General features: G+C 29.8%; 1 non-coding gene across 1 annotated transcript; it reads left to right on the top strand.

Moving 5' to 3' along the window:
* The first annotated feature begins 675 nt into the window (after positions 1–675).
* Positions 676–747, top strand: TRNAA-CGC (transfer RNA alanine (anticodon CGC)). Its single transcript has one exon. It is a non-coding gene; the product is annotated as a tRNA-Ala (tRNA).
* The last annotated feature ends 8,359 nt before the right edge of the window (positions 748–9,106 follow it).

Genomic DNA, 9,106 nt, shown 5'->3' on the forward strand with positions numbered 1-9,106 from the left:
GACAATTAGACTCTAATCTGTTGACTGATTTTTAAAAGGAATCTTAGAAATAAATTATTGGAGGTTGATGGTCTAGGTGGCGGTCAATAAAGGTATCAAAATAGTAAAAGAAAACTATTTATTGTTAACCAGCGCCCCCCCTCCCTCACAGTTGGAACAGAACATTCATTCAGGAATGGCAAAGCCCATTTTAACCGTTGGTTAACCATAAATAGTTCTCAAATATAAGATGATGGTCAGGGTTGCGATCAAAAACAATTTAAAAAAAAACAAAAAACTATTTTAATGTCCGACGTTTCAAATATATATATAAATATAAATAAATAGTTCTCTTTTACCATTCTGATATCTTTATTGACAGCCACCCTAACCATGTTCCCCCATTTTATTATTTCTAAGATTCTCTTTTAAATAAAAACAGTCAACACATCAAGGTCTAGTGGTTTTGTTCATACAAATAAAACTTTTTTTTTAATATAACAGAATTTTATTACTCAGCTATTATTAAACAACAATTTAATGTTTCAGAGTACTGAAATACATCAAAGTAAGCCAACTTTCACTGTCCAAATTGTTAGATACTTCCGTACGTTTTGTAATAGCTGTTTATTTTCAATTGAAATTTATCTAATTAGTGCAATGTACTTTTAGTACTATTGTTAACAATAATAGGTAGGGGGTGTAACTCAGTGGTAGAGTGTCTGCTTCGCATGCTGAAAGTCCTGGGTTCAAATCCCAGCACCTCCAATTCCTTTTTTTTCTTATTAATACATTTTTCCCGCATTTCTCTTATTTAATTTAATTTTCTCGACAACTGATATTAATTTATGAATATTATTAAATATTCTTTCACAAGCAATTAACGTTTATTCATGAATAATATAGAATTTTATTTTTATTTAAATAAAAACTTTTCTATTAGTTAAAACAAGTCAATTAATTATATATAATTCCTGTAATATATTGGTTGCATGTCACTAGTTATGGTGATAAGTGGTATAGTGTGGTATATGGTATATGGTGGTTGTAAGTGGAGAATTTTTATATCTTGGATAACTTATATATATATATGGTTTAGAGCAAAATGTAAATTTTAGTAATCATGAGAGATTGTTGACCGTGGATAACTTATAGGAGGAGAAGATTGTTGGAGGTGCGGTCAAAATAATACACAAATAAGTTGAAGTAACTTATTTAATCATACCAACGTTTCGGTCAGAACTTCTAGACTTCATCAGGGCTAAGAACACAACAAGATAACGACCAATGAATATAGAAAATAAAAAATAAATATAAACAGTATGACATAAAATAAATATTCTATAGAATGGAATTAATAAAATTAAAGTGATGAAAGAAGTGTAAAATAAAATTTATATATAGGTAATTGAATAAGTAGGTAAAATAACATAATTAAGGAAATAAAATAAAAATTTGAAGTTGTATAATGCAAAGAAATATGAATATTTTAGTGTATTAATAATTTAAAAATTAAAAATAAGGAATGAAATAATAAAATTGAGAGAAAGAAAATATATGTAACAAATGAAATATGTAACCATTATATTAGAGAAAGAAGCAAAATATGAAGTTAAGTTTAAGCTTATCCCATTAAATCACCTTTACCCTTCGTCGTAAACCTAATGACTGCCCCACAGTTTTATTTAATGATGTTACTCCTGTCGAACAGATCTGCTACCTTGGACTACATTTGGACATACGATTAACCTGGAATCCTCACACCAGACTGAAAAGACAGGAAACTGCACTTCGATTTCGACTATTACAGCACTTACTAGACAAACTGTCTAAGATTCCAACACATTACAAAAGACTGATCTACAGGACAGTAATAAGGCCAATCTGGACATATGGAGTTGAGCGTTGGGGCTCCACTAAACCTTTGAATTCCTCTCGCATTCAATCCTTACTATCCAAAATCCTTCGTAAAATCCTCAATAATCCTTACTTTGTCACAAATAAAATCATACATAAAGACCTTAATGTTCCCTATGTAGCCGATCTAGCCCGAACCAGATATCACTCCTTCCATTATAAACTCTTCAACCACTCAAACCCCCTAGTTTGTAACCTTGCATCCTCTTCCATTCCTGACAATCCTCCGAGGTGCCTGAAAAGAAGATGGCCACGAGACCAGCAAATGTAAAATGTCATTAGAGTGCTACCAATGGGTTGTTTCTCTACACTCCTATAACACTCAAATTTAACTTAGATCAGATTTACTAAATGTATTATAATGTAGAGTTTTAAATAGCAGTAAATAAATATTTAAAAAAAAAAGATTAAGCTTAAGTTTACGTTATAACTAATAACGTGTAAATTTTTGTTAACTGTTATATTTCTGTCACCATTTTGCTTAAGAAATATGGTATTATTTTGGAACGATAATTATAATTAAAGATAAATTTATGAATATTGTTGAAATTTGAGTTAGTCAATCTGAAAGGATCATTTGGAAAATTAGTACTGGAAAGCATTGGCACAGTGAGTAATTTAGAAATATCTGTTCTAAAACAAGTGAGGATTCATTTCACCTCAAAACTGGGTGGTATGTTTCTTTTGGAATAGAAAACAAATAGTAAAAAATATTTTACTGATTAAATAGGGAAGGTTGTGTTCTGAATTACTGAATACTCTAGCTTGAAATAGAATGAAGCCAGGAGCTCCGTTGGACAGATATAGTAACCCTTGTAACCAGGAAGAGATAAGGAGTATTGTTTCTCTTGGGGACAAGTTGTCACCGTATCTACTGTCATCTCTACTGAGGGATGGTCAAGGAATTAACATAGCCAGGAAATATTATTTTCGGTTTTTTATCTCTTATCCTCGGTCGATGAGTCGTCATTTCCCGTAGCTGATGTACAGATCGTGTCTCGATTAGGGGACATTTCAAATGTCACCTAATACTGCGTCAACTGCTATTGTATTCCCATCACGTATCATTAGTAACAATTTGTTACCTAGCACATTATTGTATAAGGTATATTTGAAAATAGACCAAATTGACAGCATGCTCTTATCTTATTATTTCTTTATTATACTGAAACAAAATTATAAAAAAAGTTGTTTACTTTCATTTACCTATAAATATATTTTTTATAATTAATTTATTTATTGACGTTTAAAACTATATTAAAAATAATTACAAGTCAATTGGATGTTAGCTATACAATGGCGAAATACAGACATGTAATGAATCTAATAATTCTCCAAGAGGAGATCTCGAGGCCAACTTCTTTTGAGACTCCCAAAATGATAGTCAGGAAATGAAGGAGACGTCAGGTTAGCAACTGTGGGTTTGGGTGATTACAAAGTTTATCATGCAAATATTGGTATTTGGCTCTTACCAAATCGTCAAAATATCCAACAATGAGGTCCAACTAACAGTAGAAAATCCAAGAGAACATCATCAAAATTAGAATAAATTTGCTAAAATGTTAGCCCTGATAGAGCTATTTACGTTCAATAGTTCTCGAGATTTAGCTTTTTGAAAAGCAACGTTTCATAGAAATGTTGTATGGAACGTACTGACATATCAGTAGTCTTTGAGAAATCTATATCTCAGAAACTATGTGACGTACAGATGTCTATTAGCACTCAAATTAAAGCTAGTTTAATGAGCTATAAAGCAGTTTATGACATTTATTTTCGTAGGAGTAGTGATTTTCATAAAATTTGCTAATATAAATTCATTTATTGCTGTTTGGACAAATTTTCATTTGCTAAATTTATATTCATATGTGAATATCATAAAATCTACTACCCCTACGAAGATAAGTGTAATAAACTACTTAAAGTAAGTTAAATTACCTTTATGTTGAGTGCTAATAGACATCTATACATCAACTAGATTTTGAGATATAGATCTCTCAAAATAAATCTTTCAGTACATTTTTATGAAATATTGCTTTTTAAAAAGCTATATCTCAAGAACTATTGAACGTAAATAGCTCTATTAGGACTAATATTTCAGTAAATTTACTTTTCTTTAAATAATTTTCTAGTTTTTAAGATAAAGACCTCCGAATGAAAAATTAATGTTTTTTTAAGGTTTTGAAAGAGCCGGAATTTTTTATTTCCCCCTACCTATACTTGGCAGATTCATCAACTTTGACTAGTAATTATACATAGTTTTCATTAAACTAATCAAAAATTGGATTGAGATAATTGCCTTTTTTTCTTCCTGGCTTTTGTACTAATTGGCAAGCTGAATATAACGTACACTACAAAATTTAGATTTAACGACCTTATAAAGGCGAAATATTAGTTTCAAATAAAGAAAAACTTTTCAAACATTTCATTTTATATCTCCGGTTGTAATTTGTTTAATTAGATCTATTTTGTGCCCTTTCGTGCAATATATAGAGCCCTAAACCTTTGTCAAGCTTGGTATAGATTGGTTGAGTCGTGTTGAAGTTAGTTCTATATGTTGCTATAGTTACCGTCTTCAATTAATGTATAAACATCCTCAAATATACCAATAGTGGAGCATTGCCCTGCTAGATAAAAAACATTAAATACCAGGCGCACGCCTTCACTTCTTGTTAAAAAAATTAGTACATCCATTTTCATTAGCAAGTTGAAGTAACATATATAATTAATTATTAAATAAATCAAATGGTATCCTTATTAAGTCTCAATATTCTTTATGAATAGTAGTCCAACGTTTCGGCCAATTCGACCATCCTCAAGGACAATCTAAACATTCAACAGCTTAGTTTTACAGGCTGTTCTGCCCAGGTCATCAAATTCAAGTCAAAATCATCCAATGAAAAAGTCAATTAATAAAAAATAAAATTAATTATTAATAATCTTATGTCTAGTTACCTATTTTTTTAGAACTTCATTAATTTTTAAAACTTTAATTTTAGATTAAAAACACACTATCCACTATCAGATAAACTATTTATAACCTTCCAAACACTCAGGTCAGGATTATTATTATTGTATTTTGGTCTTGATTTTTCTTGTTCCAATTATTAAATTCAAATTAATGGTAAATAGTAAAAAAAATGTTTCCCATATTTTTCATAAATTTATTTTACTTAAAATCTCTGCATAATATTGGTTCAAATTCCTTGTATCTGTTTTAAAATTTCCTGTATCATTGATGTTCTCTGACATATAAATTGACCTAAATATTTTTCTTTTGAACATATTGTTTTCTTTATGTAAAATTATGGTGTTATCAAAATCAAAAATGTGTTGGTTTTTAGCTGCATGCTGCACTATTGCTATTGTTACACACATTGACTTTTTCATTGGATTATTTTGACTTGAATTTGATGACCTGAGCAAAATAGCCTGTTTAACATTTTTTAAATTTTGATGTGAGGTGTGAATTTATATTTAAGGTATGGTATGTTATTAATGATAATGTTGTTTTTAAAATTGTTAAATAAGGATACCATTTGATTTATTTAATAGATAAATACCAGCCCCAAATATTTGAATAAATTATATATATATATAGAATTAACTTCAACATGGTTCAACCAATCTAAACCAAGCTTGGCAGTGGTTTAGGGCTCTATAAACATAGATCACGAACATAGGGCACAAAATAGATCTAATTAAACAAATTAGAACCTGAGATATATAATAAAATGTTTCAAAAGTTTTTATTTATTTGAAACTAATATTTTGCCCTTATAAGGTCATTAAATCACAAAACGGTATGTTTATTTGACATAGAATAAAGCACACTGAGCGAAAATAATATCAATTAAGATTATTTAAATATATACAAAAGATGGAATTGGTAGCTTAAGAAAAATTGCCTTATCAGAACCATGAAAGTTTATATGTTAAAATATGGATATTTCCATAAATATATTTGACTTTACGAAAAAACCTTTTTTTTTAAAATATTTATTTATTGCTATTTACAATTGTACATTATAATACATTTAGTAAATCTGATCTAAGTTAAATTGGAGTGTTACAAGCGTGTAGAGAAACTACCCATTGGCAGCACTCTAATGACGTTTTACATTAGCAGGTCTAGTGGCCATCTTATTAAAAAAAAAAAAAAAATTAAATCATTTTATATTATTTTCTTTGTTTTTAAAAATGTACTAGCCATTTATTCGTTTCCATATTTTTAATAACCGCCAGTTCTATTAAACCACAATAATTCTGAAACGATTATAGATCCGAAGGATGAGGACAGGAGGGGGCGACACAAAAAGAAAGGATGACTATCGAAGATCCTGTGGAGGAAGGTGAAAAAAAAGGAAGGGGTTAACAAAAGATACTCCTTCTCGTTGATGGATCTTTCCTAAGATGGATGATGCTCGTCAAATAATGGACAGTGCCGTCCCTCTATTCTTCTTTCATTAATAGTTTGTTTATATTTAGATAAATATATCCTTCTCTGTTAAATACGTTTATCTTAATTCAATTAAAATAAAGTAAATTATAAATAATAAAATTTAAAAAAACATACTTTTATCCATTGCTCAGTCACAGCAAAATTTAATCATTTTGATTAGAAACATAAAAAGATTGATTAATCCATGTATAATCAATATTTTTTATGTTGTATATATTTCAGAAAATGACTGAAATTAATTGTGTTTTTCATGCATATAAAAAAAATCGAATGGTTTCGATAAAAATTAGCTAGCATAATGTCCAAAACACGATTTAACGCCCTCCATCTTTTACTTGACTTACTAGAAAATTTATTTATTAATTATGAAATTTGAAAAAAAAAAAAGTTTTTTAAGTTATTGTGACATTCCAAGAGTTTGGCCTCTTCCAGTTCTTCTCGAGCGCTCTTGTAAATAACAATTTATATGGAAATATGTATTTTAATAAAAACAATTATTTCTTTAGTTATTCTAGGACACGTTCTTTTGAGTAATACTACAAAAACAGTCGATGGGCTTTAGAGTGTTAGAGTAAAAAGTAAAAGGACATAATAATTAAAAAGAAAAGCAATTTTTATGTTTTTACTACATAAAAATATATGTTGTTATATATATAGTATTACTGTTGTCGATAACATGTAAAATATATGTATATATAAGTGAGTGATATAAATTAAAAGTATAACTGTCTTTAGAATTGACAGCAGTCATTATATATATGCAATAAGTTTTAATTAAGTACGGCCACATTTTTAGGCCAATATAAGTTATTGTGAAATTAAAATTACCTTATAATTGTTATAAAGAGACCTTGTACCAGAATAATAAACTATTTTTTCGTTTTATTTCAGTCATTATTTATTTTAAATAAATAATTCTATTCTAACTTGAAAGATTGAATAAGTGAGATTTGAAGCTGGGAAGGGTACTGGAGCAACGGATGGAAGAAGGGATGGAATCCCATGGAGAAGATCTGAAAAGGAATAACCTGTCAAAAGGAGCAGTTCTGTGGTTCGTTGCACACAGGTCTGAAGAATTGGGCAGGATTCGATTTGATACTGCGGGAATAACCAGAGGATTTGAATTTAAGGAGAACTGAAAGGTATGGACTTCAGGTTTCGATATCTTGGTAGGAGATATACAAGGAAAAACTGATGACGGTAAAAAGGTTAAAGCCACTTCAACTCATCATAAAATCGGGGGAAGGAGGATACCGAAAATAAATACTGCAACGCAATTTTTTTATCGTTTTAGTTTTGTCTCGAGATCACAAGTCGAACACTTATATACTGTATAACTGTAGTCTAAGTGAAGCAATATAAGGAAAGCAAGAATATTAATGGGTCTATAGGTTTCAAATGGCAATAGGTGACCCCTCCCCCACCCCCCAAGGAGGGCTCCAGAATCCACAGGAGTTGACTCACGGCTACAGTATAACAGAAAACAATTTTCTGATACATATTTATACATCGATGATAGTTTTATCTTGATTTAATAAGTCTACTAAGCATTGGTACGGGTAAGTAGCAAGGAAATCTAAAGTAACTGATACATAAAGTGATATTTATCGATAATTTTTTTTTTATAATTGAAGTTGTTAAACTCGATTAATAATGTTTCTGTTTTTTAGTGGTCTGTAATAACCCGAAAAAAAAACAACTGACACACACCGTATTAATATTTGAGTGGGTGGCAGTAAAAGAGAAAGAGAAAATGAAGGGAAAAGCGAAGAAGTAAAAATGATATAGAGGGCGGTAGAGGAATAGGCCCCGGCGTCACGCAGGGACATCCCAGCAGACGTGAGTCTTCTCTTGTACGTGCTTTTGCGTTCCGGAGCTATTCCTTACTTTTCCCTTAAGTTTTATTTTTTTTCCCTTTTTTATACACCTATCTTTTACCTCTTAAGTTATTCCCTCTCGGAACACTTTATCTATCTAATTCAATCATGTTATTGGTGTTTTATTATTTATATTTATCTTAGCTAAGTTATAAAGAGAAACTATTTAATAATGAAATTAACATTCAAACATTATTATTTATTTTAAAAATCTATTTATACAATATTTGTTTCCAAGAAATACACCAGCAAGAATTGAGATTATACTCAAATTTAACATATACAACATTATTACGTCAATCACTAAATCCATTATAACTTTATTTATTTATTGAAATTAACAACTGCACAAAAAAAAATTAAGTAGATTTGAGGAAAGTTTTAAACACTTGAAAATCTTGGGAAGGAAACACCCATTGGTGGTACTTTAAGCATTAATTTAAATTAGAATGTCCCTTGACCATATTCTTTTCCGACACCTCGGAGGATAATCAGGTATTGTTAAAGATCAGAGATTAAGAACTAATAGGAAAGGAGTTTGGAATGAAAAGACACATATCTGTTTTGGGCCAAATCTGCAACGAATGGGATGTTAAGGTCTTTGTGGATGAGTTTATTTGGTACGTAATAAGGAGCATCAAGGATTTCAGATTGCAAAGATTGGATGCGGAAGAAATTTGTTAGTTTGGTAGAGCCCCATAGCTTAATTCCATATGTCCAAATTGGTCTGATTATCATTGTATATAAAACTGTTTTGTAGTGAATGGGAAGTTTAGAGCGTTTGTCAAGTAGGTGTTGTAGCAATCAAAATTTACGAGCAGTTTCAGTCTTTTTTTTATAAAAGAGATATGAATTGCCTTTAATGTCAAAACTG

Source organism: Halyomorpha halys, unplaced genomic scaffold, assembly GCF_000696795.3.
Source record: "Halyomorpha halys isolate HHAL.00 unplaced genomic scaffold, Hhal_1.1 Scaffold149.1, whole genome shotgun sequence".
In the NCBI taxonomy this organism is placed as follows: Eukaryota; Metazoa; Arthropoda; class Insecta; order Hemiptera; family Pentatomidae; genus Halyomorpha; species Halyomorpha halys.